The 27,142-nt window shown below is 37.4% G+C and overlaps 1 long non-coding RNA gene across 5 annotated transcripts in view; it reads right to left on the bottom strand.

Annotated features, from left to right (window-relative positions):
• Positions 1-27,142, bottom strand: part of LOC102901238 — a 108,101-nt gene that overhangs the window by 63,977 nt on the left and 16,982 nt on the right. For 3 of the 5 annotated variants that reach the window (XR_006600429.1, XR_006600436.1, XR_006600433.1), the window contains exon 2: positions 24,434-24,549. This is a non-coding gene — a long non-coding RNA (uncharacterized LOC102901238). The remainder of the gene's footprint in view (positions 1-24,433; positions 24,550-27,142) is intronic. The other 2 variants (XR_006600435.1, XR_006600434.1) reach the window with 2 other exon arrangements.

The following is a 27,142-nucleotide window of genomic DNA, read 5'->3' as shown; positions in this document are numbered from 1 at the left end:
ATGTGCTTAAATACATACAGAAGAAATGTCCAAAGTATAATTCATCTAGGTCTTACAAACTTCGTTTATTTTTTTTTCCTTTTAATTTAATTTTAATGTTTATTTGAGAGGGAGGGAGAGAAAGAGAGCACAAGCAGGGGAAGGGCAGAGAGAAAGAGGGAGAGAGTAAATCCCAAGCAGGTTCCATACTCAGAGCAGAGCCCAGTGGGGGGCCTGAACTCATGATCCATGAGATCATGACCTGAGCTGAAATCAAGTGCCAGATGCTTAGCTGACTGAGCCACCCAAGTGCCCCCAAACTTTTTTTTTAGTGTTTATTTTTGAGAGAGACAGAGAGACAGAGAGACAGAGCATGAGCGGAGGAGGGGCAGAGAGAGAGGGAGACACAGAATCCAAAGCAGGCTCCAGGCTCTGAGCTGTCAGCACAAAGCCCGATGTGGGGCTTGAACCCATGAGCTGTGAGATCATGACCTGAGTTTAAGTCGGATGCCCAACTGACTGAGCCACCTAGGAGCCCCTGTTTGCTTTTAACCAAGGAAATTCCAGAATGAAATCCAAGGTGTCTTCCATTTTACATTCAGAGGTTTAACATTTAGGATGAGATTTTCCTGAATATTTTATTATAAACATTTTCAAGCATACAGAAAAGTTGAAAGAATTTTACAGTAAATGCCTCTATACCTGTCATCTAGATTCTACCAATAACATTTTTCTATACTTACTTCATAATGTATACATACATCTATCCATTTTTCTATCTATCCATCCATCAGTCTGTGATGGCATTTAAATTATTTTTCTAAGACATTTTATACTTTGATTTACAACAATAAAGTCTAAGTAAAAATAAATTCTATTGTATATTGTCTCTTCAACAATAAAAATACAAGAAACATAATCTGTTATAGTATTATGATGCTATAGTTGACAGAGGGACTTGTAAAGGAATATTAAATCATCTTTAAAAACTCTAGTTTTGAGTGAATGTTGCTTTATTTATTTTTAAAAATTACTTATTTATTTTAAAGTAAACCCAACCCCCAACATGGGGCTCGAACTCACAACCCCAAGATCAAGAGTCACACGCTCAATGGACTCAGCCAGTCAGGCGCCTCAGTGAGTGAATATTGTCTTAAAGCCACTGGTGATAAGTCAGTCATGATGTAAATCACATGGGAAGTTGAGCAGACTGTCAGGTAAAGGTTTAAGTAATAATTTTCTAAAGCCCTCCTCTGCTCAGTCATCAATGTGGGAAGCTGTTTATATTTAATCAGTAGGTAAATGTGTCTATTCATTAATACTTGTGTATGAACTCAGAAACTGAACTTCACTTACAATATTAATGCACTAAATGGAAACATATATTTTAAAACAATGATTTATAAAGATATCAACACTTCTCTAACATTTACATTAATCACCCATAAAGTGTTAAATTAGGAACAATATATTCCATTCTGTGATGTCATTTTTGACAAGGTTTCAAGAAAAGAGACACAGAAGTTTGGTTTAGAAGAAAGGAGACATGTGTTTTGTTTTGCTCTTCTAAAAATAAAATTTGATCATGTTTCTACACCCAAAGTAGTTTTATCATTTCCAATAGAATAACCAGATAGTTGATTCAAAGAGAGATTTGGCTAAATCTCTTACTTTTTGCTTAAAATTACTACTTTCTTGAGAATGCTATAGGAGGATGGCATGGTAGTGAAAACCAAATCCCTACATAAAAACCGATCAAAACTGCCCTCAGGAATTCACTGGAAGCACAGCAGGCCAACTAGAAGACCACAGCTAAAAGTGGCAGGATTTTACCTACTCCCACAGGGTGTGAATGCAAAGTGCACAATAATAGCATCTGAAGGGGTTACAGTCTATGAACTTTTGAAAAATGATCAGCCAGAGTTTCCTCTCAAGCCAGGGCCACATGGTGTAATGACTGATAGTGGAATCAAACTGATAGAGGAGGATACGGATGATAGAAACCATGGAAAGAGATGGTCCAGATGCAATTGGAAGAGAGAAACAAAACCAGGAAATTTAAGAACACAAGCCCTCATATTTTGTTAATAATTTAGGAAAACAAAAGGGAGCTCCGAGAAGTCTGGAAAGCTACATGAATCAAGCTTCCTTCTAAAAGTTAAGGAAGGGGCACCTGGGTGGCTCAGTCAGTTGAGCGACTGACTCTTGATTTCAGCTCAGGTCATGATCCCAGGGTCATCATATGGAGCCCCACGCCAGGAGCATGCTGGACGTGGAGGCTGCTTGGGGTTCTCTTTCTCTCCCTCTGCCTCTCTGCCTCTCTGCCCCCTCTCTCCCATTCTCTCTGTCTATCAATCAGTCAATCAAGGAAAATTAATCTCACATAAAAATAAGCAACATGAAAGTATTGAAGTCAAATCCCACACCAAGTTATAATTTTTAAAAACAGAATAAGGAGATAGTAACATCTCTATGGTCAATAAGAACATGTCAGAAAGACATAAAACATATAAACTTTAATCTGCTATTTCAAAATGATCTAAAAAAAAGCACTAAGAAAATAAGAAATAAAAGAATACCATAAAATTAGAAAATGAGAAGACAGAATTCAAGAAAGAACTAGAAATGAAAGGAGAAAATCCTTTTAGAAATGAAAGCTAATTGAGGAACACGAGAATGAAAAAACAAAAAAAATGCCTTGAAGGAAATAGAAAGTGAAAGGGGATTTTTTTAAAGCAAAAAGAACGAGATAAAAAGTATTTGAAAGAAGGCGACAAATGTTGCAAACAATCAAAGATTGTTATATGAATAACAATCAAAGATCTACTATATGAATAACAGAAGTTCTTAAAGAACAAAACAAATATTAAAAAGTGTAACTTAAAAAGAATCCAAAAAACCCCAAATATTTAAAGCTACATTTAAAACTCAAAGGATTTTCAATAAAAACTTACTTGGGGATGGAGCCCAAAAGGAAAAGAAAATTACATTACAATTAGACACTTTGACAGCAGTGCTTAATGGCAGGAGAAAATGAAGCAACATATTTAAGACACTCGGGAAAATACGAGCCAAAGATATACATTGAGCAAAACCTATCTTCAGGTACAAAGGGCACAAGCTATTAAAGATACATAAGAACTCAAGGAATGTTATTCCCATGAGCACTTCTTCAGGAATCTACTGAGAGTAAGCTTCATGCAACAGAAAGGACTCAGAGATAGCTACACAAGGAATGACAGCATTAAATATATAATTACATGCAGAAACCAAGGTTAAACAGTATGTAACAGTTACATCCTCTGACAATATAGAGTGCAAGCATAAAAAAATGGGGATACTATATGTCAAAAAAGAATTTTAACTGCTTTCAGTAATCATAATCATTGGTAGTATTAGTAGTAACAGTGATATTATTAGTATTAATAACAAGTAGAATTTTAACTGCTTTCAGTAATCATAATCATTGGTAGTATTAGTAGTAACAGTGATATTATTAGTATTAATAACAAGTATTACTTATTGGTATTGCTAATATTAATATTAGTGTTAGTCATATTAGTATTATTAGCATTGTTCCTCTGAGACTATTGTGTGTGCAGTTGGGATAAAACAAATAAATTGTTATGGGATATTCTAATTCCATCATCTCTTACGTCCTTGAGAAGTAAAATTCATAGTGTGGAAGAAAGGAGATACAAATATAACACAGAAGAGGGTAAGGGAAACTCCTACAGTCAGGAATATGCATTAAACATAACAGTATGAAAGCAGTATCCCAAGAGAGATTTTATTATTAAATAAATACATATTTTTTCTGGCTCCCCTGAAAAGCCTAGAAACATTGACCAATCCCCCAGATTGTGGTCTTGATAAACTACTTCCTACTGAAGGAAACCAGAGCTTTTTGGAAAAATGGCTGATGCGAGATATGATATTGTGATTTATAATGAGAAATATATATTTGGTTTTTGGCCCTGTTTCTAGCACAGAGCTTCTTTTTGTTTTGTTTTGTTTTTAAAAAAATTTTTAACTTGTTTTATTTTTTTAAATTTATATCCAAATTAGTTAGCACATAAGTGCAACAATGATTTCAGAAGTAGATTCCTTAATGCCCCTTACCCAATTAGCCCACCCCCCCTCCCACAACCCCTCCAGCAACCCTCAGTTTGTTCTCCATATTTATGAGTCTCTTCTGTTTTGTCCCCCTCCCTGTTTCTATATTATTTTTGTTTCCCTTCCCTTATGTTCATCTGTTTTGTCTCTTAAAGTCCTCATATGAGTGAAGTCATGTGATATTTGTCTTTCTCTGACTAACTTCACTTAGCATAATACCCTCCAGTTCCATCCACATAGTTGCAAATGGCAAGATTTCATTCTTTTTGATTGCCGAGTAGTACTCCATTGTATATATATATACCACATCTTCTTTATCCATTCATCCATCGATGGACGTTTGGGCTCTTTCCATACTTTGGCTATTTTTTTTGGCTATTGTTGATAGTGCTGCTATAAATATGGGGGTGCATGTGTCCCTTCAAAACAGCATACCTGTATCCCTTGGATAAATACCTAGTAGAGCAATTGCTGGGTCATAGAGTAGTTCTATTTTTAGGTTTTAGAGGAACCTCCCTACTGTTTTCCAGAGTGGCTGCACCAGCTTGCATTTCCATCTAGCACAGAGCTTCCAAAACCCTTGGAATTTCCTAAGTGGTAAGAGATAAAGGTGACTTTTATTATGTTAATGAAGTAACTTTTAGTCTTATCCCTCTACTTCTAGAGAGGGGAGAAAGGCTGGAGGTTGGGCTGATTGCCAATGGCCAGTAATTTAATCATCCAAGCCTATACAATGAAGCCTTCATAAAAATCCAAAAGGACAAAGTTTGGAGAACTTCTGGGTTTGTGAACGAACATGTGAGAGAGGTGTGCTCGCAAAGACCATGGACGTTCCCCACTCTTTCCTCATACCCTGTCCAATGTATCTCTCCACTTAGCTGTTGATTTGTATGCTTCAGCATCTGTACTAATAAATCAGAAATCTGGTAGCAAATGCATTTCCTGAGTTCTGTGAGCTACTCTTGCAAACTAAATGAACCCATGCAAGTGGTCATGGGAACCTCTGGTTTATGGCCAGTTGATCAGAAGATGGGCTTGCCCTGCTTTGTATTCTGTGTCTCCTCCTCTCTCTGCCCCTCCCATGCTCATGCTGTCTCTCAATAATAAATAAACATTAAAAAAAAATTTTTTTTTAATAAAAAAAAGAAGCTGGTCTTGCAATTGGCATCGAAGGGGGCGGAGCAGTCTTGTGGGACTGAACCCTTAGTCAGTGGAATCTGATGCCATCGCTGGGCAGATAGTGTCACAGTTGAGGTGAATCATAGGACACCCATCTGGTGTTCAGAGGCCCACTTGTTCGTGTGGGGAAACCCACCCCCCACTCACATTGGAAATGGGTGATCAGAACACTTTACCAAATCTGGGGCAAGAAATGTTTAAGATGAACCTGGCACATCCTGTCATACCAAAGTAAGAAAGCTAACAAATCACTAGGGTCACGTCTAAAGGACTCAGGATACAACTTAAAGAGGCTCCTACTGCCAACAATGGGACATTTTGAGCTTCAATAAGTATAAGAATTTGAGTGGATTAAAACCTATCAAACATATAAATTCATTTGCTTATAATGTTTAGAAAAATTTTCTCCTCTAGAGGATGACAGGGAACCAATTCATTATCTTGAAAACTGATAAATTAAGGAAAATCATTTACCTTGCCTTTCCTATGTAAACTGTACTACTGAGTTACCAAATAGTACATAAAAAGAAGCATCTCTTTAAAAAATAATTCTGGAGAGTAAAATGAAAATGGCTGAAGTAGAATATCACCAATTTGTAACCCTATGTATTGAAATATCTAGACAATGACAACATTACAAAAGAGAGACGAGAAAACCACATGCAATCTTACTAAAGGGATCTAACCTGAGTTTGGTCAAGTGTCTGGACCCAATTTACTAGAAATACAATAGAAAAAGAACATGATAAATGGCATGAAGAAAATCTAGACTGCTAAAAACACTACAGGTCAAAATTGCCCAGGTCCTTTAAATTGTGAGGAAATGCAAAAACATATCAATATATTCATGCGAAAAGCTTGGAAGCAACCAAGATGTCCTTCGATGGGGGAATGAATAAACTGTGGTACATCTAGACAATGGAATATTACTTACCACTAGAAACAAATGAGCTATCAAGCCATGAAAAGACATGAATGAAACTTAAGTGGATATTACCAGGTGAAAGAAGCCAGTCTGCAAAGGCTGGATCAACCGGATAGCCACACAGACAAAAAGTGAATCTTGACTTCTACCTTACATCATGAACACATCAATTCCACGTAGATTGTAAGTCTATGATTCTAACAATACGATAATCGAGGAAAGGCCAAACTATGGAGCCAGAAACAAACAAACTAACAAACAAACAAACAAACAAACAACTCAGTGGTATTTGGGTCCACCCAGGAAAGCAGAAAAAAATCAAAAATCAAAAATCAAAAATCAAAAATCAAAAATCAGTGGTTGCCAGGAGGGAGATAAATAGGTGGAACCCAGAGGGCTTTTAGGGAAGTGAAACTGTTCTGTATAAGACCATAATGCTGTATGTTTGTCATTATATGCTTTTGCCAACCCGTAGAATGTATAACGCCAAGAGCAAGCCCTAATATAAACTATGGGCTTTGGGTCATTATAATGTATCAATGTGGTAGGTTCAGTGATTGTACCAAATGTACCACTCTGGTGGGGGATGCTGATGGTGGGAGAGTCTGTGCATGTTGGGGACCAGAAGGTATATGGGAACTCTGTACTTTCTACTCCACTTTGTTGTGCATCTAAAATGGCTCTAAATAATAAATCCTATAAAAGTGATTTAAAAACTAAAAAAAATTTCAGACAAGCATAAACTAGAGTCTAAAGATGGACACCTAGGTGATAACATCATAAATACTGGTTACTATAAATATAGTCTGTAGAGTGGTTACTTCTAGAGGTAAGTACAGGGGAGTGACAGGGTTACAGAAGCACATGGTAAGTCTTCAGAGTCTATTTCTTGATATGCATTATGATTAGAAGGATATTAACGTTAGAATAATTGCCTAAATGATGAGATGGAATGAGACAAGCAAACAATTAAACACACCAGTCTGGAGTTCTAGGTCTCGATTTGGAAGTCAAATAGATGATATTTACATTTACGGGGATGAATAAGGTCACCTAGGAAATGGCTGGACTTTTAAAAACCAGCAGCTCCAGTATACAGCCACGGGGAGTGTCAACATTAGGATGTGAAGCAGAGAAATCAGAAAATACAATGACAGGTACTTGATAAATGTGGTGTCAGGAAGCTTGTGACTCCTTTACATCTTCTCAGCTCCAGTGTTTATGCCAGTCACTGTTGCAATGACAAGTCCCACAGAGGCTTCGAAGGCTTCATGCGGGTACAGCCAGATAGCGTCTGCATGAGGTGGGAACCCGGTACCTCCCTCCTCCTTCCCTGGAGCTTCTCTGGCCCGCGGAGTGGAAACCTACTTGGCACTTAGTGGGGACTGGAAAGATAACATATGTGGGGTCTCACCCGTGAGCTGGAGGGGATGGGATCTGAAAGACACATGCTTCCTCTTTCGTCTCCCAGACAAACAGTTCTGAGGCATATTTTATAAGACTCTTCTAGGTCTTGTAAGTCAAGGTCTTCTGAATCCAGCACCAGCTGCATCAGTCACCTATAACCATGGCCAAGCCCAGAACACAACCGTGTCGGCTTTCTCTCCTTCTCTGTGATCTATATGTTAGCTCCCTGGAATCTTTTCCCAAACAAATGAGTGCATGCAAGTTTTTGTCTCAGGCCCTGCTTTTATACCGAACGGTGCCAAAAAGTTAAGGGTACACAGGATGTGACATATGGGATTCCTAGGAACCCTTACAAGAGCAGCATCAGCGAACTGACTGGACAGAAGCTTGGTGAGGGGAGGCTGGAGACAAGAAGAGATGTGGAAGTGGAGACAGTGAAGTGAAGATGCCTTCTCAAGGGTTCCGAACTGTGGACCCTTGACTTCTCAGCAGCATTCAACACAATTGAGACTCTCCAATCTGAAATACATCACATTTGCCAGTGACTACGGAGAAATGGGCCAATAGCTAGAGTGACAGGTAAGGTTAGGGAAAGGCTTTTTAAAATCAGGAGAGAGCAGACCATGGGGATGATGAGAATGCCCAGAAGAGAGGGAAAGAGAGGGGAAAACTGGGAATGAGAGGGAGGAGGACCTCCCAGGTGTCAGGCTGGCCTTTGGCCGGAACAGGTAGCCTTCACTCATGGAAGTGTAGGGAAAGACAGGTTTGGAGGTAGAGAAGCTGGATGCTTTTGATGGTGAGGAAATGATCGAACTTATGTCTGGTTGCTTCAGTTTTCTCAATGAATTATAATGTCAGGTCAGAGGCTGAAAGAAAGCAGTAGAGGGTGTAGCAACTTTGAGGAAAAGGGAGAAGTGAAATAATTTTGGAAACTAAGAGTACAAATATATTAGGCAAATGATTGCTGAACTGTACTGGGTGTCCATGTATTTATTTAACTGAAGAGAATGCTAACTCATTTCTATTCCATTTGGGGAGCAGTGGGCCCAGGCTATATCTGGGTACTATTTATTTCTAGAAACTTTCTATTACCAACATGATGCAGTTGGAAAGATTACTAGGAAGAAGACCAAGATGGAAAGCCAGCTTCTCCAGATAAAAGTAAGGTGGAAGGTAAAGAAAGGAGGGTGGCCAGTTGAAGGACAAATGTTCAAAGGAGCATGGCACCTAAGGGAAGCATTAATTTGGGTCCCCCAACTGGCTCAATGTTGTCAATATCTATCAAAAAACTGCTGCTGCCAATGCACAGATGATTTTACAGGAACAGTACACTTTGGAATACATATTTTCCTCCAAACAATACATACAGAATGGTATTGCTTCCCCTATTTTCCCCTTAGAAAAATAAAAGTTGTATGAATTTATTACAGAGGTGGAGGTGAGACTTATTAAATAGCTGTTGGCTTCCCAAACCATAAGCCTAAATAGGGAAGTTAGTAAGTACCACACTGAGCAGTGACATCATTGTTTCCTTAGTTACCCAATGTGGAGGCAGAAATGAATAAGCTAGATATAAATGCAATATCTAATAGGGTGGGAGTGTTAGAACTTTTTATGGCCATGAGGTTGCTTAGCCTTGTAACTCAAAATATGGTCACTCAAACGTAACCAAAAATGTCATGGGGCTGGTCAACTCTGTGCTTATAGCACTGGCAAAACATGTTCTATATTCATTTACTTTGGTGGCAGCTAAATGTACTTGGTTCTTTGGCTACACCTAAAATCCTGAATTAGGACTTGTGGATGTATCAACACAAAAACATACAGACACTTTGTAGTTTACACAGAGCTAGTAGATAACAAGTATCTAGTAAATATCACAAGATTTAAAAACATGTATGTGCTTATTTACATAATACACAAGGTTCATTCCTTTTCCTGAAATGATACCTACTCATGTAGACACTGAAACACAGAAACAAACCTGTTACTGCCTTGATATGAAACTCAGCTTCACTTTTCCTTTCTGCGTATTGTACTAACAACCAAATTGTTTTTGTTTGTTTGTTTTTGGGTTTTTTTTTAATTCATTTTTGAAAGAGAGCATAAGCCGGGGAGAGACAGAGAGAGGAAGATACAGAATCTGAAGCAGGCTCCAGGCTCTGAGCTGTCAGTACAGAGCCCTATGTGGGGCTCAAACACGTGAACCACGAGATCATGATCTGAGTGTAAGTTGGACAATCAACTGACTGAGCCACCCAGGTGCCCCTAGTTTTTTTGTTGTTGTTATTGTTGTTGTTTTTTTAAGGTGATGTCTTTGACAATCACGTTAATTCCTTTCTGGAGCAACCATAACAGGTAAGCTAGAACGGTTACTCCCATTTTAGGGTTGGCAAAACTGATGTATAGAAAGGCTAAAGTTCTGTGCTCAACTTGCACAGTTTCAGATTGGATGTGTGATCAGTGGCCAGAGAAGACTTCTGAATTGTGCTGTGCCTCATCCTCAGGTCTAGGATCTGGAGGGCTGTAGTTCAGTGCCAAGCTTGATACATAGTAACTAGAAGACAAAACACAGTCTATGACTAATACACACAGAACCAAAAATTCAGCCTAGGCAACTAATAAACATGCCTGAACAAAAGTACATTTTCCATCAGAAGGGAATAACAGGATTTTTTTTTCAGTTTTGCAGAAATCCTCATTTTTCACAGTACTTAATAATGTCATATCATGTGGACAATAACTTTTCTAGTTTTCAGTTTATCAAATAATATGTTTTCAATTATTTTTATGGAATTTTCCCTTTTAATCAGCACAAGAGCTAAGCCTTTTATTTATTTATTTTTAAATTTTTTTAATAGTTATTTATTTTTGAAAGAGAGAGAGCATGAGCAGGGGAGGAGCAGAGAGAGGGAGACACAGCATCTGAAGCAGGCTCCAGGCTCCGAGCCGTCAGCACAGAGTTCAACGTGGGACTCAAACTCACAGACTGTGAGATCACGACCCGAGCCAAAGTAAGAGGCATTTATCGACTGAGCCACCCAGGTGCCCCTAAGCTGTCTTTTTAGCTCATGACTCCCAAATAAAAGTTTAATCTCTTTTCAGAACTTTAGGGCTACACACATAACAATCTTATAAAAATCCTTGCAGATGAACAGCACATACTTTTTAAAGCTTTTACTCTCTTCCTCCCTCCCTCCCTCCCTCCCTCCCTTCCTTCCTTCTCTCTCTCTCTTTCTTTCCTGTCATGTGGAAAATGGCAAAGGAATTGGCTGAAAGCCAACTGGTTGAAATAATAAATCCACCGATATGGTTAAGTTTTAGGCAAACTATCTTCAAGTATTACTTTCTAGTATTTTCTACTATATATCTCTTATATTTTTAATTAGCTATGATAATCCTTTTTTAATTTTAATTTTTACCAAAGTTACAGACTTTATTAACAATTTAAACAGTTGGGGAGCCTGGGTGTCTCAGTCGTTAGGTGACTGACTTTAGCTCGGGTCATGATTTCATGGTTTGTGAGTTCAAGCTTCATGCTGAGTCTGTGCTGACAGCTCAGAGCCTGGAGCCTACTTCGGACTCTGTCTCTCTCTCTCTCTCTCTCTCTGCCTCTCCCCTGTTCGCATTCTGTCTCTCTAAAATAAATAAACATTAAAAAAATAAAAAAAAAACCAATTCAAACAAACAGCTCTAAAAACCTTGTTATAAATACCAATTTGATTTCTCATTCCCAACCCACTACCACACCTCCAGTCAACCATTTTGAACTCTTGCAGCAGATTCTTATTTAGTTTCTTAGTTCCAGAGAATCTGATCATTTTGTGACTTTTTCATTTTAGGCATTACGTATTAATTTCCCAATACAGAAGATGAAGATTTAGTTATCTTTTACTTCTGGCTTTTATTTTCCCACAAACACACACTTTTAATCCTCAAGTTTAACTGATGATGAATGGATAAAGAAATTGTGGTTTATATACACAATGGAGTACTACGTGGCAATGAGAAAGAATGAAATATGGCTCTTTGTAGCAACGTGGATGGAACTGGAGAGTGTCATGCTAAGTGAAATAAGCCATACAGAAAGACAGATACCATATGGTTTCACTCTTACGTGGATCCTGAGAAACTTAACAGGAACCCATGGGGGAGGGGAAGGAAAAAAAAATACCAAAGAGGTTAGAGTGGGAGAGAGCCAAAGCATAGGAGACTCTTAAAAACTGAGAACAAACTGAGGGCTGATGGGGGGGTGGGAAGGAGGGGTGGGTGGGTGATGGGTATTGAGGAGGGCACTGTTTTGGGATGAGCACTGGGTGTTGTATGGAAACCAATTTGACAATAAATTTCATATATTGAAAAAAAAATCCTCAAGTTTAGCCTGCCACAATTTCAGTTAGATCGCTGTTCAGTACTTGAATATTATCCCCCTCTGTGTCACGTAATATACTATGATTTTATTTTCTTTCCTACGTAATTTTCTTTTTTAAATTAAATCCGAGGTACACAGAATAGGATTCATTATGATTCATGACACACATGTCACTGGGTTATGCATGGTCTTTTTTTGTTTAGTTATTTAATTAGCTGTTTGTAACGTGATTAGCTCCCTTGAATGACACCTGAGACAAAAGCTAGAGGTGTGAGAAGAACCTGTAACTAACAATGTTCTCCCCACCCACAACCAATTCATCTTTTGGTCTTTCTTTATCTGAATGAAGCTTAGTCCTAATCTTGGGTTGGTCACTTTCTATTTTCATTTTTATATAACTTTGTTGCATCTACATGTATTCCTACATAAAGGGATATACAGAGAGAATAGATAAAAGTATCTCTTGGGAGTTAATTTTAGAGGTAAACTTTGTAATTAGGACCAACCCTTTCAGAAAAAGCAAGCTGAAATGCTTGAGGAACACACACACACACACACACACACACACACACACACACACACTTTAAATTATCAGAGAGATAACAAGACAGCAAAGATCATGTGAATTCCTGATCAGGGAGAAGAAACCCAGGGAGGAAAGGCAGAAATTTGAGGCTGTATTCCCCTTAGTCATCTGCTGATTTTGGGAGAGGTGACTGAATAGCTGAGCAAAGCTGCTGGTAGACTCATAAGGCCAACGGGACAAAACTGGAGTTCAGTGCTTGCCAAGGAGGAGGATGTATCTCCCAGGTTTTAGATTGAGATGACTTAAAGCTAACTTCATAGAGGTAAAGAGTGGACTGGAAATAGACCAGCCCCTACAGAGAATGAAGCTCAGGTGAAATTTTCTCAATCCTTTAAGGGATTAAGGTGATCTCATATTGCCAATGCCCTTGGCAGTCTTCTGGAAAAAAAAAAAAAAACTCAAATCTTCACTAGAGTAAAATGACTTCATCTTAGACCTCAAAGTATCTGTATAAGCTTTCATTTAAAATGCCTGGCATTCAATCAAAGATAACCACGTGTATGACAACATCATAAAAAACCAAGAAAAACAATAGACACAAGAGGATCAAGATAAGGGAGTTACCAGATGTAGATGTTAAAATAATTATGCTTAATATGTTCAAAGAAATAAAAGATAAGATGGAGAATTCTGGTAAACAAATAAAGCTATAGTAAAGAATAAAAATACTGTAAAACTTAAGAACAGTAATTTATATTAAGATCCCAGTCAACAGGGGTCTACAGATTAAACACAGCTGAAAAGAGAATTAGTGAATTGAAAGAAAACTCAGATAAAAACATCTTAAATGAAACAAGGAAAAGAAAAATGAGTATTTCTTCTGCTCTTTCTTATAGATTTTTTTCTGTAAGAAATATAAAGAACACAAAAGGGGAGAAGGAAAATGGATAGAAATAATATTTGATAATTATTTGAATTTTTCTAAAAATGATACCAAGCCTCCATTTCCCTCCCCCCACACACCTAGACACATCACAGTGTAACTACTAAACACCAAGGACAAAGAGCAAGAGAAAAATGAAAGAATGTCTTTAAAAGAATATCCAGTAAAACAAGAGCAATGGAAGCTGGAAGACAGTGAAACAATACTTTTAAAGTGCAAAAAGAAAATAAGTCCCAATCTAGAATTTTATTCCCCAAAAAAGTAATGATCAAAAAAAGTAAAATAAACACATTTTCAGACAAAAACTAAGAGGGTTAAAGTATGTTCATCAAGAAGAAGGAAAATTATTTCAGGAAAATTCAGAAATGTAGAGAGTCATGAAGAGCAAAAACCCAGATAAATATGTAGGTAAACCAAGTTAACCCTCATTGCAGAAAACAACAGTAACAATGTTTTGTGGGATAAAAACAGAAAATTAAAACACATGACAACAATGGTAAAGAAGCAAGAAGGGTGATAAATGGGATTTAAGGGTGCTAAAATCTTTGAATTGTCCAGGATAACATAAAAGTACTAATTTGTTGAGGATAGAAGCTATAATCTCTAGGATAACCATGACAAGAGAAGTAAATGAATATATGACTAATAAATAAACAGATTTTTTTAAATTTAAATTTTATATAAAGTACATTGTGATGTATATAACATTTGAAATTTACTTCTTTCACTTATGATGAAATCTTATGATAGAGTTTCATTCATACACTTATTTGTTTTGACTGCTGTAAATTATCATCCAGTCTCAGGGATAGGCAGCTTTTGGGTTGTTTCCAGGCTTTTGCTTAACAGTGCTATGATGAAACTTCTGGTACATTTCTCTTATTTTATATGTTTTAAACTTTCCACCTGAAAGAAGATTGCTGGGTCACAGAGTATGTTTTTGTTTGTTTGTTTGTTTGTTTGTTTCTCTCCCAACTTTGGAAGGTAATGCCAAAGTATTTTTATTTTTTATTTTTATTTTTTTTAATGTTTATTTAATTTTGAGAGAGAGAGAGAGAGAAAGAGAGACGGAGTGTGAGCAGGGGAGGATGAGAGAGAGAGGGAGACACAGAATCTGAAGCAGGCTCCAGGCTCTGAGCTGTCAGCACAGAGCCCGATGTGGGGCTCGAACCCACGAAATGTGAGATCATGACCTGAGCTGAAGTCGGACATTCAACCGAATGAGCCACTCAGGTGCCCCGCATTTTTATTTTTTAATCTCACCAGCAACACGAAAAAGATTTTATGATTCTACATCTTACCCATCATTTGGTATTATCAGTCTTTTAAATTTTTGCCAAAGAAATGGCTGTATCATTGTGGTTTTGATTGGCATCTTCCTGTTCACTAATAATGCTGACCATTTCTTTGCATTTATTGGCCATATGTAATTTCCTCTTCTGTGAAATACTTCTTCAGATTTCCTGTCTATTTTGTATTGGGTTGTTTGTCATCTTTTTTAGAAGTTCATTATATATTCTTGGTATTATTTGTCATTTATGTGTATTATTAATATCTCCTCCAGATTCTGCCTTTTCATTTGCTTATGATAAGTACAAATTCATAATCTTAATGCGCCCTGCACTTTTAGTTTTCTCTGAATTTAACAATGGTCCTTTTATACATTTGCTCACTTCTTTATGGAGATGTTGCTAATTTAATTCAAATCCTTCCCAAAGTGTACAAGTTTTCTCTTGAGATATCCAAATGAGGTAATCCATCAATTTCGACTTCCTGAAGAAATCCTTCCAGGAATGCTATGGCATGTTCCATCCTGGACATGTTGCTTTCTAGGTACCAATGGCACTTTGATGTCTCCAACCAATCCATCCTACAGACTCTCCTTTGTTTCTTAGATCCTAGGTCTTACTCTTCCATCACTTCCTTGTTTTAGTGGAGCATACCCCCCTGTAGCTTCCTGAGAAGGGGTGCTTTACAGATGTTTATTCTGCCCTCACAGTTTTGGATGGGAATGGAACTGAAATTGGAAATGATTTTCAAACTTCAAACTCAGAAGTTTGAAGACAAGGTCATTGATTTACAGCTTCTATTATATTTTGAGGAGTTTGGGGCCATTCTTATGTTTGATTCTGGTATGGAACCTCTCTTCCCCATCCCTCTGGAGATTACAGGATTTTCTCTTTTTCCCCAGTGCTTTGAAATGTCATGCTAGGATACATGTGGGTCTATTTTAGACCACTGTGCTGGGTTCTGAGAAATTTTCTTGAATTCCTTTCTATAATTTCTCCCCCTCCATTTTCTCTGTGTCCTCTTTCTGGAAACCCTATTATTTACGTATTGAATATTCTGGATTGGTTGTCTTATTTTCTTACTTTTTCTCTCCTACTTTCTGTATCTTTGTCTCTTTATTGTACTCTCTGACACATTTCCTAAATTCTACCTTCTGTATTGATCTTCTACTTCATGCAAACTTCCTGCGTATCTGCTATCTTAATTTCCAAATGCTTGTTTCTTTGTTCTCTGAATTTTTTTTAACCTAATACCTTGTCCTTCTATGAATATAACAATTTCTCTTATTTTCTCAACCTTTCACTCATAGCAGAGCCTTTCCTTGTCCTTTTGGTATTCCCTGGCTGTTTGCTCAAACCAAAACCTGTCCACCAGAAAGCAGATTAGAAACTCTGCAAATGTATGTGTAGCTTGCTTACTGTAGTCTTCCTCATGGGGCAATCTGGCTGGGCCTATTCCTTGTGAGATTCTCAATGTCAAGATCTTAGTTCTAGTCCTTGGGGACTTCCTGATGTCAGGATCTTAGTTCTTTTCTCTCCCCCAGAGAAGATTTCTATTTTTCTGCCAGCTGCATGTTGGTTGACAGCCAGCAGTCTGGGAGCTGAGAAGGTCAAGGGAAGTTGCTGTGCAAAGTGGGAAAGGAATAAAAGAATAATTGCTTCATTAACACGCTGTCAGAGAAGCCTTAACCCCATATTCACCCTTGCCTTGCAGAGATACCTGTGTCTTGGGGGATCTTGCAATGTAAATTAAGTTTCTGTTCAGCTTTCCTTACTGCCAGTTTAGGATTGCTTTCTCTAGTCTGCTAAGTCAATAACTATATTCTTTTCAGCCTCCAAAATTCTGACAGTGTTGTTTTCCTTCCTGTTCTCCCCTTTATTTTAGGTTTGTATCTTTTACCGGAAATTCAACTTAAGCTTTTTAAAGGATTGTCAGATCAATTCATCAAGCATATACTGAGCAACTATCATATGCCAAGTTCACAGATTCATCACAACATTAATGGATATGTGGGCTTAGGGCTGTTATTAAATGCTGAACTGGAATGATAGATGCTTGTCAAGTCTTCATTGTTCTCCTTGCAACCACTGGGCTACTTTCTCCAGCTCTGATGTCCTTTGTTTATTCTTTTATCTCCAGGGTACCATTAATTCTTTTTCTCATCTTCTATTGACTGGAAACATCTTTCCTCATCTTAAATTTCCTTTTAGATTTAAGCACATAACCTATTTCTGAGCCTGTGTCTTCTTTCTACATAAAAATGTCTGCTTTACCAATCTAGAATAAATAGAGTGGATTTTAAACTCTGCCTAGGAAGAAAAATTACTTCTAATTTGTATTCAAGCTAAAAATGGATTATCCTCCCCACTCCTATTGGGTAGTATCATGACTCTTCCTATGTCATAGACCTGGCAATAGTGATTCAGAGCTATTATAATTAATCACTTTACACATTAAATGGATTATTATTTACTGCAGCTCACTACATACTAGGAATTTTCATATGTGCTGGGCACTATTGCTTTTTGAAGGCACAGTAGCTAAATTCCAATGCCACCAATTATTAGCTATATGACTTTGGATAAATATTTTGTGTGTGTGCTTCATTTCCTCATCTGAAAATGAGGAAGATAATGGCACCTCCCTCAAATAACAGCTTTTTATTTGGTAAAATGAATATAATAATAGTATTTCCTCCAAAAGACTATTTTGAAGATTAGATGTCAAGTCCTTAGCACAGGTACTAGCACAGTACTTAGCACAGGTACATAGAAGGCATCATGTGCCATTATCATCATTATTGTAATTATTTCTGTCCTCATCCCTTTTAACAAATTAGGAAACAGAAGTTCAGAGAAGTTTATTTAATTCATATTAGTCAACAGCAAAGCCAGAATGAGAACTCTGGCAATTCTGTTAATAGTAACACCTTTTTTAGAGTGTTGACACACCATGCGTCCATTTAAAAATTTCGTTCTTTTTAGTCTTATTAAGCATTTGTTAATTTCCAATTATATACTAGACAACATGGAATTTAAATGGAATAAAATGGACTCAGTTGGCAGGAACAATTTCACAAGTGCATGAGAAGAGAAAGTAGGAGATGTCTATGCAACAGGGCAGTCTGGCACAGACATCAAAGCCTCAGTGGGGTGAGGAAGGCATCCACATGGGGTGGGGGCTAGAGGACGAGATAGCAGCTGTGACCTTGGGAGGGTGTCAGAACCCAAATGGGACAAAGAGCGCATTTGCATGGGGAAGGGGGCAACACTGGCAAGGGGAGATTGGCTATTACATACAGGGAAGTTAATCTAATAAATTAACATATTAAAGATAATAGGAGACAGATTTTTCATTGTCAGAGAAGGGACTTACAAAATGTGGAAAAGATGAAAACTAAAATAAGACTTTGTGCTATTGTGCTGGAATTGAGGGTAATGATATAAACTGCGTATCTGTTCAAGAAATAGTAGTTTAAAACCTTCTGACAAAGACCATCCCAAGTCCAGATGGCTTCAGGGTAAATTCTCATAAACACGTAATGAAGAAATAATAATAATTCTACTCAAAGTGTTCTAGAAAATAGAGGAGGAAATACTTCCCAACTCATTCTGTTAGTCCAGCATTACCATGATACCAAAAATCAAACAAAGGAAGGACAGTAAGAGAAACTTGCATGCTGATATCCCTCATAAACATAGATGCAAAAATTCTAAACAAAATTTTAGTAAATCAAATCTAATGATATATTAAAAGGATAGTACCTCAACCAAGTGGGATTTATCCCAAAAATGCAGGGTTGACTTAACATTATAAAACCAATCACTGGAATTCATCATGTTAACAAACACAAAATAGAAAAACATGATCATCTCAACAGATGCAGAAAAAAGCATTTGACAAAATCCAACTGAGATTCTGCTACTACCTTGTCAAGGGAAGCCTTTGTTGAGAATCACAGTTTTATATGGAGTAAAATATAGACAACTGTGTGCTGTTCCTGGGGATATGCAAAAGTAGACTCATAGTCATTCTTGTGACACACTGCTAGTATATATTCTTTCAATAATCTCTAACCCAAATACATGATGCTATATTTTAACTCTGTGTTTCCCAAACTCTGTTCCATAAAACAATAGCATCTTTTTTTAAAAAAAATGTTTATTTGAGACAGAGAGAGAGAGAGAGAGAGGTGGGGGGCAGAGAGAGGGGGAGGCAGAGAATCCCAAGCGGGCTCCACGGGGTCAGTACAGAGCCTGACTCCAGGTTCAAACTCAAGACCCTGAGATCATGACCTGAGCTGAAATCAAGAGTTGGAGGTTTAACCAACTGAGCCACCCAGGTGCCCCTAGAATCCTTTGAAATATAAGGATATTCTTGTACCTTCAAGAAGTACCATAACATAGGGGCGACTGGGTGGCTCAGTTGGTTAAGTGCCAACTTTGACTCAGGTCATGATCTTGCACTTTGTGGTTTCAAGCCCGGCATCAGGCTCTGTGCTGACAGCATGGAGCCTGGAACCTGCATCACATTCTGTGTCTCCCTCTCTCTTTGCCCCTCCCCTACTTGTGCTCTGTGTCTTTCTCAAAAATAAACATTAAAAAAATAAAAAAAAATAAAAGAAAATACATTAACTTATTAAAAGTTCTAACTCCACAGAAAATACCATATCCAAGATTTTTTTCTTCATGTGAATTTTAACCATTGCTTTCCTCTCAGGATAAATTGTTCTGTATTTTCTGCTACAAGCATTTTATTTTGACCCACCCATCTGTTCTTATTTACTGTATAATTATTCACAGGGACTCAAAATCCAGCAAGGTCATAGCAGTCTGGGACAACCTCATGGAAGGGCAGATGTTCTTGACTCTGGCCTGCTGCTGTACAGGCTCCTTTATTTTTATGTACGTACTTAGGCTTAGCATGGAGCCCGACGCGGGGCTCAATTCCATGACCATGAGATCATGACCTGAGACAAAATCAAGAGTCAGATGCTCAAGTGACTGAGCCACCCAGGTGCTCATGTACAGTCTCCCTTAAACACCACCTTTATCATGGCATTCCTCTACTCACAGACCTTCCTATACATAGGAAGTCAACTCTATACCATCAACAGAGAAATTGGCAACTTTTCTTAGCAACTTCCCTAATTCTTTGATTTTAATATCTTTTAATTTCATAGAACAATCTAAAATGTTTATCCCAGACTAATAAAAACAATAAATTGTCAATTTTTTTTTTTAAATCTCCAAGACATCAGTGAAAGCCACTTTCACTTGACTCAAGGAGCACTTTAAGGAGGCCTGTCTCCATATACCAAGAGAAAGCCACATGGTAAAAATGAAATTTCTACTGGTGATTGCTACCTGCTATGGTCTGAATGGTTGTGTCCCACTCTACATTTTTGAAATCTTAACCCCTAAGAGGATGGTACTGGGGGGTAAGGCCTTTTGGAGGTGGTTAGATCATAAGAGCGGAACTGCATGAGTGGGATTAGTGCCCTATGAGAGACCCACTTTTTTGACATGTGAGGTTATAGCAAAAAGAAAATTGTTTATGAACTAGGAAGCAGGCCCTCACCAGACAGTGAATCTGCCAGAGCCTTGATCTTGGACTTCCCAGCTTTGAGAACTGTGAGGAATAAATCTTTGTTGTTTATAAGCCACCCAGTTTATGATATTTTGTTATAGTAACCTGAACAGACTAAGACACTAACACATTGGTTCTTTCTATAAGCATGGAAAACACATTAAAGGGAATTGTGTCCTGTGAGAGGTGAATCTATAAAAAAGCTGGGCATCAAGTCATAAACCTACCACAGAAAAACAAAATAAAATGGGAAACGCAGAAGAGCACTTTCCTTTTGTGTGCCCAAGGGATCAGTGACTTATTCTTCGTGCAAAGTACTACACATCTTGGAAGCAAATAGTTTAAATAAGGTAGTAATATATTTAAGAACACCTTTTGAAAGTTACAATCCCTAAGGAAGACAAAAGAATCTTTTCATTGCAAAGAAGAATTCAAACACATTTGTTATAGCAGAGCAGCAAAATGAATTGCGGTGTGGGTAGCATGCTGAATTCTCAAGAAAGTGTTTCTCCCAGCCTGGATCCTGGATAAGTAATTTTTAAATTAAAGTGCCTTTTCCTCAATACTCGGAATAGTTTTTAGAAGTGTTTGTGTTAACTGCATTAGCCCAATGGTCATTTCATATAAACAGGAACAAGACTTCAGCTAACCAAGGATAGAATGACAAACATTATTTTGACTGTTCCACTGAAGCTCTGGAATGGAACCCAAAAAAAACAGGAAGATACTGATATCAATTTACCATGATGGGACCTTACTGGTGAAATCAGAAGAAGCCCTAAAATACATATGCTCTGAAGCACAGGACTATCAGAAGTGATACCCTTGCATCTTACTGTATTGTTTGAAGGGCAAACAAAGGCCCATTTTATAACTTTTTAAAAATACCTCAGAAATATGCTAATATTAGTTGTACTTAGGACAAGGATGAATGCAGTAAGTAAGACAAATTATGGAGAAAGCAGATTACTGCGTTGACTCATCCAAACTATTATTTTCTGTTTCAGGAAAGAGTCTTTCGAAACAGAAAAAGTTTTAAGTTAAACCAACCTACTCCTGTCTCCTTTTTAGGGGCCTGTCCCTTGCAAATTATACCTATTTATACAAATAATTTTATGCCAAAGAGGAAATATATATTTAGCGGGGACTTAACATCTTTTTAGCAGTGCCATGGTCTTCATGAAGAAAATAAAAGAAATGTAAGATACATTCTCTGCTCTGTTTCATCCTGTTAATTTTAGAATTCTAGAAATAATACTAGAGGTAGTTTGAAAACTAAAATGTTTTATTTTCTTGATGAAACATACTTATAGATACAAATCTTAAACAAAAGGTAAAATCCTGGATATTCTATTTTTTATTTATCTGGATGAAGTGGCCATCTCTATGTCTAGATAGCACCTACCACCTTAAAATAACCAAAATAATGTTTTTTCCCCCTTCATTAAATTACTGGCTCACTAAATTTGCTTCCAGAAAAAGATAGTTTCATTGTCCACTGTCACATCACTAATATTTATTAACTAGAACGATGTCCAACAGAAATACATGTCCACATGCACCAGGAGATAGCACAAAATCGTCATAGCAATATTATCTGGTGGGTACAAAGTGCAAGCAGTCCAGACATCCAACACAAAAGAATGGATAAGTAAACTGGTCCATTTACACAACAGAATACTACAAAGCAATGAAAATGAACAAACTGACAGCTACATTCAATCACATGGATGACAAATGGAAGAAGCAAGACTAAAGAATATATCAAGTATGATTTCATTTATAAAAAGTTGCCAAACATACAGCGCTAAACTATACAGATGTATCTCGTGCATATGGCTGCACACTCAAGTGGTAAGACTATAAAGAAAAGCAAAGAAACGATTGCCTACAAAGTAAAGCTAGAGCTATCTCAGAGAAGAAAGGACAAGTGTGGGGAGAAGATTGTGATTGTCAAGGGACCCACAGGGCTTTTGGCATGCTGGTCAAATTTTTCCACATATTTTTTCTTCAACCATGGGTGGCAGTTACAAGGGGTGTTCATTCTTACAACTATTTGTAAACTGCAGATGTCATGTTTATTTATTTTGAGAGAGAAAAAGAGAGAGAGCATGAGCGGGGAGAGAGGCAGAGAGAGAGGGAGAGAGAGAATCTCCACTGACGGTGTGGAGCCTGATGAGGGGCTTGATCTCACAAACCATGAGATCATGATCTGAGCCAGAAACAAGAGTTGGATGCTCAACCGACTGAGCCACCCAGGTGCCCTACTGTTATCACTTTAAGAATATTACACTTCACAGTAAAATACTTCCAAAAAACCCATGGGTTACTTTGCTAAATATTAACAACATATAATATATACATATATGTGTGTGTATAATATACACACTTTAAAACCTATTGGTTACAAGGGAAAAAAAGCACCGTGATTCAGTACAGACTTTTCTTGTTCCCTTCCTCTTCTGCTGAGCGAGTATTAAAAGCTCAAATGAGTTTAAAAAATGGAAGAGATAAGGGTTTAGAAGTTCACTAAAGAATACTATTCCCTGTCATGAATGTTATTTGAAAATGTGAAAGATTTATGTGACTTTTTGGCTGATGGTGGAATTGCATGTATATATTCTTAGTCTCTCCTTTGTTTATTGATAGAACTTGCCGATACAACTATGCAGAAGCAGTACTTGAGAAAAAACGGAGCATCATTCTGTCCTTACAGCTGTGACACAGAAGCAGCTTTACTTTGATGTTACACCTAATGGCCTACTCTTAAGTTTTCCTGCTTCCACCAGTAATGTTGATTCTAATCTTAGAATGTCTGCTTCCTCAGAAACACACACACACACACACACACACACACACACACACACACACACACACATTGAACTAACCCAGCCATGTCCGCTTATAAGTTATTTCACTGGAGTTAGGCCAATAATCAACCCATGCTCCTGAATTAGTTGGGTAATAGCTATTGTGTTACCTTTCAATCTATGTTACCTATGTTTAATCTATGTTACCTATGACACCTAAATACTGGTGATATGATATCCTCAAAGCCTCTTTCAGCACTGATCCCATTACAAATCTTGGTTAACAAAGTGACATTATCAAACTCTGATATATCATACAAGAAAGAAAATGGGTTGACCAATTGCCCACCTCTATGCTCCAGAATGTATTTACTGAAAGGAAATGCCCACCTCTATGCTCCAGAATGTATTTACTGAAAGGAACACAGAAAAATCTATATGGCAACTTTATTCTCCCAACTGGCATCATTATTATTCGATAGTTCTTGGGGAGGTCAAAATCAGTTTTATATTTAAGAATACCTGAATCTGATCTGTGCTCTTAGAAGATAAATTTCATTTTTCAAAGTCAATACCACCAAGTAATGTTGTAGTAGAAACAACACAGAAGACAATGCAGGTTACTCTTGATCTAGCAAAGGTTTATCCACAGTGTAGCTTTCTTAAAGCAAATTATGATCCAGTGTTTGGTAAAATAACCAACAATACTGCTTAAGTCACATGTGGTCAACAGTCTGTCTACTTAATCTAACACTCAGAATCAGTGCCTTAAAGGCAAAATAATTATTTGTCTCTCTTTCTCCTGGCAAAGATAAACACTGAAGGAAAATGGGCATTTCTTTTTAAGCAATCTTAGAATGAAGTTGCATTATTCTAGTATTCTACCTAAGTACTATCTACATTCTAGCTCATTACATGGCTCACAAATAGTATGAGTCAAAGGATATTTCCCCAAATATAACTATATACTGTAAGAACATTATATAAGAGTTGTAGGCCATAACTCCTGTTTCCCATCACTATTATTGGTGATGGGTGACAGTGAATTAGGGTTCCCCAAAACATCACTCACAAACAAATATAAATTCTAAGACTTATTTCAAAGTCAAATTTCACTGTGTTGGGTTTAGTTACCATTTGCCTCATCTATACCATGACTGCCCTCACTTACAATGAAATAAAAACTGACAGTACCGAATATAATTTTTGTTAATGGAGAAGAAAATATGTTCTAGGAAAAAATGTAAACTTCATATATGAAGAAAGTGTTTTAACAGAGGAGGGATAACAGTATTACCTTACATTTGTGAGTAACTGGAATTCAAACCCAGGCCTTCTGATTTCCCGGCTGGTGTGCTTTCAAGACAACGCAGGGATCCTTAGCTTTCTCCATAATGACTTATCCAAAGTCTTCTGGTGAAAAAAAGTGATTGTAGAAAAGTAACTGCAACATCTCAGTCTTTTGTTTTTAATGACAAACATGTGTTCTCATTTGTTTCTACCACCTCTCCCAAGCGATTACTTCTAGAATAAAACATGAGGGAAAGAAACCATGCATTTTCTAGGCTAACTTTTTCCCTGAGGATTTTCCCCTGACATCTGAGGAATTAGAAGATCAGAGCCATAGGCCTTCTTTCCCCACTGCTCAGCAGTAGTCAGTGACCAAGCAGCCAAGATCACCAAAGCAAGAACAGGATCTGGAGACTGTGAATATTACAGACAATTTTAATTGAACACTAGACCAGAAATTAAGTATAAATGGTTTCTAAATCAAATATGGTTTAAAATTAATTAAATACTTATTGCAAGAAGCTTACTTGTTAATTCATTAAAGTCAAGATCACACTTACTCAAATAATTTTAACTATCCAACAGCTTCAATTGCAATTTTACTTCCTTTAATTAATCTCTCTCAAGATACATATAGGCATACAGCACAACCATTATTTTATTGGGTTACAATATTGCTTTAAAATTTTATAGGCCAGCATGGTGATTTTTGTACAATTGCTGGAGTTCTGAGTTCTGATAAAGGGTGTCAACCATGTAAATTCACCACCAATGAGTAAAGAGTTGTTGCTATATTTAAAATTAAGCTTCCCTCAGTTTTTGGGCAGCCAATGATTGTTTATATAAATAAGTAATGTGCTGTGTATATGCAGAAAATAAAATTTTAAATGCTTATCTTTGTGTCAAACTGTTTCTTTAAGCAAGGAAAAGAGACAATTCTCAGTCAATGCATACCCACTCTGGGTTAAGTATTTTCAAGTTGACTAACTTAAAGAAGGAATTCTAAAACAATCACCGAAAGCATGAAAAAAAATGTCACTCCAGTGGACCAGAGTTTCATTAAACTAGCTGTGTAAGAAGCTTTGTGTCTGAAAATGGAACAGAAAAATCTGAGACACAAAACTTATGCTATCAGGTAAAATTGCACCAAATAAAAATAGCTTAAAGAAATTACAATCATGTATTTCATATCCATCTGTGGTTTTTAATCAGCTAATTGTTGCCTTTCAATGATTGAATTCCCTCACATTCGGTCCCCCTGTTTAAGGTTCAAAGTTGACAAAATTGATAGAGAACTTGGAAAGCAGAGAATCTCCCACCAACAGCTAGGAGAGAAGTCCAGGAAGAAGCCATAGCTGTGTTTTCTTGCAATCACGAGGTAACAGCTGTCTAAATCAGTGATTCCCAAGCTTGTCTGCACATTGGAGTTACCTGGAGAGTCAAAACACTACTGATGCCTGTATTCCATTGCTAAAAAGTGTGATGGAATTGATCTGGGTGTGGCTTGGACTTTGAGATTTTAAAGAGACTTCTAGTAATTCTAACATGTAGACAAATTTGGGGGAAAATGGTATATATTCTTTTATATATATATTTTTTAATTTTTTTTTCAACGTTTTTTTATTTATTTTTGGGACAGAGAGCGACAGAGCATGAACGGGGGAGGGGCAGAGAGAGAGGGAGACACAGAATCGGAAACAGGCTCCAGGCTCTGAGCCATCAGCCCAGAGCCCGACGCGGGGCTCGAACTCACGGACCGCGAGATCGTGACCTGAGCTGAAGTCAGACGCTTAACCGACTGCGCCACCCAGGCGCCCCTATTCTTTTATATTTTTATCTTAAAATTTTTTGACTAATTAGGTTCATGTCTTTTTTAGCATACTTTCTATATCAGTCTCAGGCCATTTGGGGAAATCTACCAAAGTACAACTTGATGTGGCATATCCCAACTGTATATCCACGGAGGTAAACCAAGACCCTATAGCAAAAGTATAACATAATGGAATTACTCATTATTGTCAAAAGGAAAATGGAAGCAGGAAAGATAAAGGCATGAATAACCAAAATTTCATAAATTATTTCTTCATGACAATAATTACTAGTGTATGGATCTTTTTTTTTTTTTTTTTTTTTCAAATCCAAGGCCTAGAATCTTTGTTTGCCATTCTAAAATCAGACAGAAGTGGGGCGCCTGGGTGGCTCAGTCAGTTAAGCGTCCGACTTCAGCTCAGGTCACGATCTCGCAGACCGTGAGTTCGAGCCCCGCGTCGGGCTCTGGGCTGATGGCTCAGAGCCTGGAGCCTGTTTCCGATTCTGTGTCTCCCTCTCTCTCTGCCCCTCCCCCGTTCATGCTCTGTCTCTCTCTGTCTCAAAAATAAATAAAATAAAGTTTAAAAAAATTTAAAAAAATAAAATAAAATCAGACAGAAGAATTACAGAACACTGCCTACAAAAATCTGGCTTTAAGTGATGATCTGGATTTGTATGACCTATTCGAGCTTTCCACTTTATCAGATGGAAAGGGGCAGCTGCTGGAAAAAGGAAGAGGAATAAGGAATTGGATCTTACACATGAATAAACCTGTGGAGATACTAAGTTCATTAATGTTCTTGTTGGCAGGAATCAAAATGACTTAGAGGCAGCCAAGCTGAATTACAGGTTTGATTTACTTAAGAGATACACGTTATGCGGACATCAGCATTTTTTTTTTTTTTTT

This window comes from Felis catus, chromosome A1 (assembly GCF_018350175.1).
Source record: "Felis catus isolate Fca126 chromosome A1, F.catus_Fca126_mat1.0, whole genome shotgun sequence".
In the NCBI taxonomy this organism is placed as follows: domain Eukaryota; kingdom Metazoa; phylum Chordata; class Mammalia; order Carnivora; family Felidae; genus Felis; species Felis catus.
The sequence above is the reverse complement of the archived record's forward strand: the minus strand, read 5'-3'. Positions and strand labels throughout refer to the sequence as shown.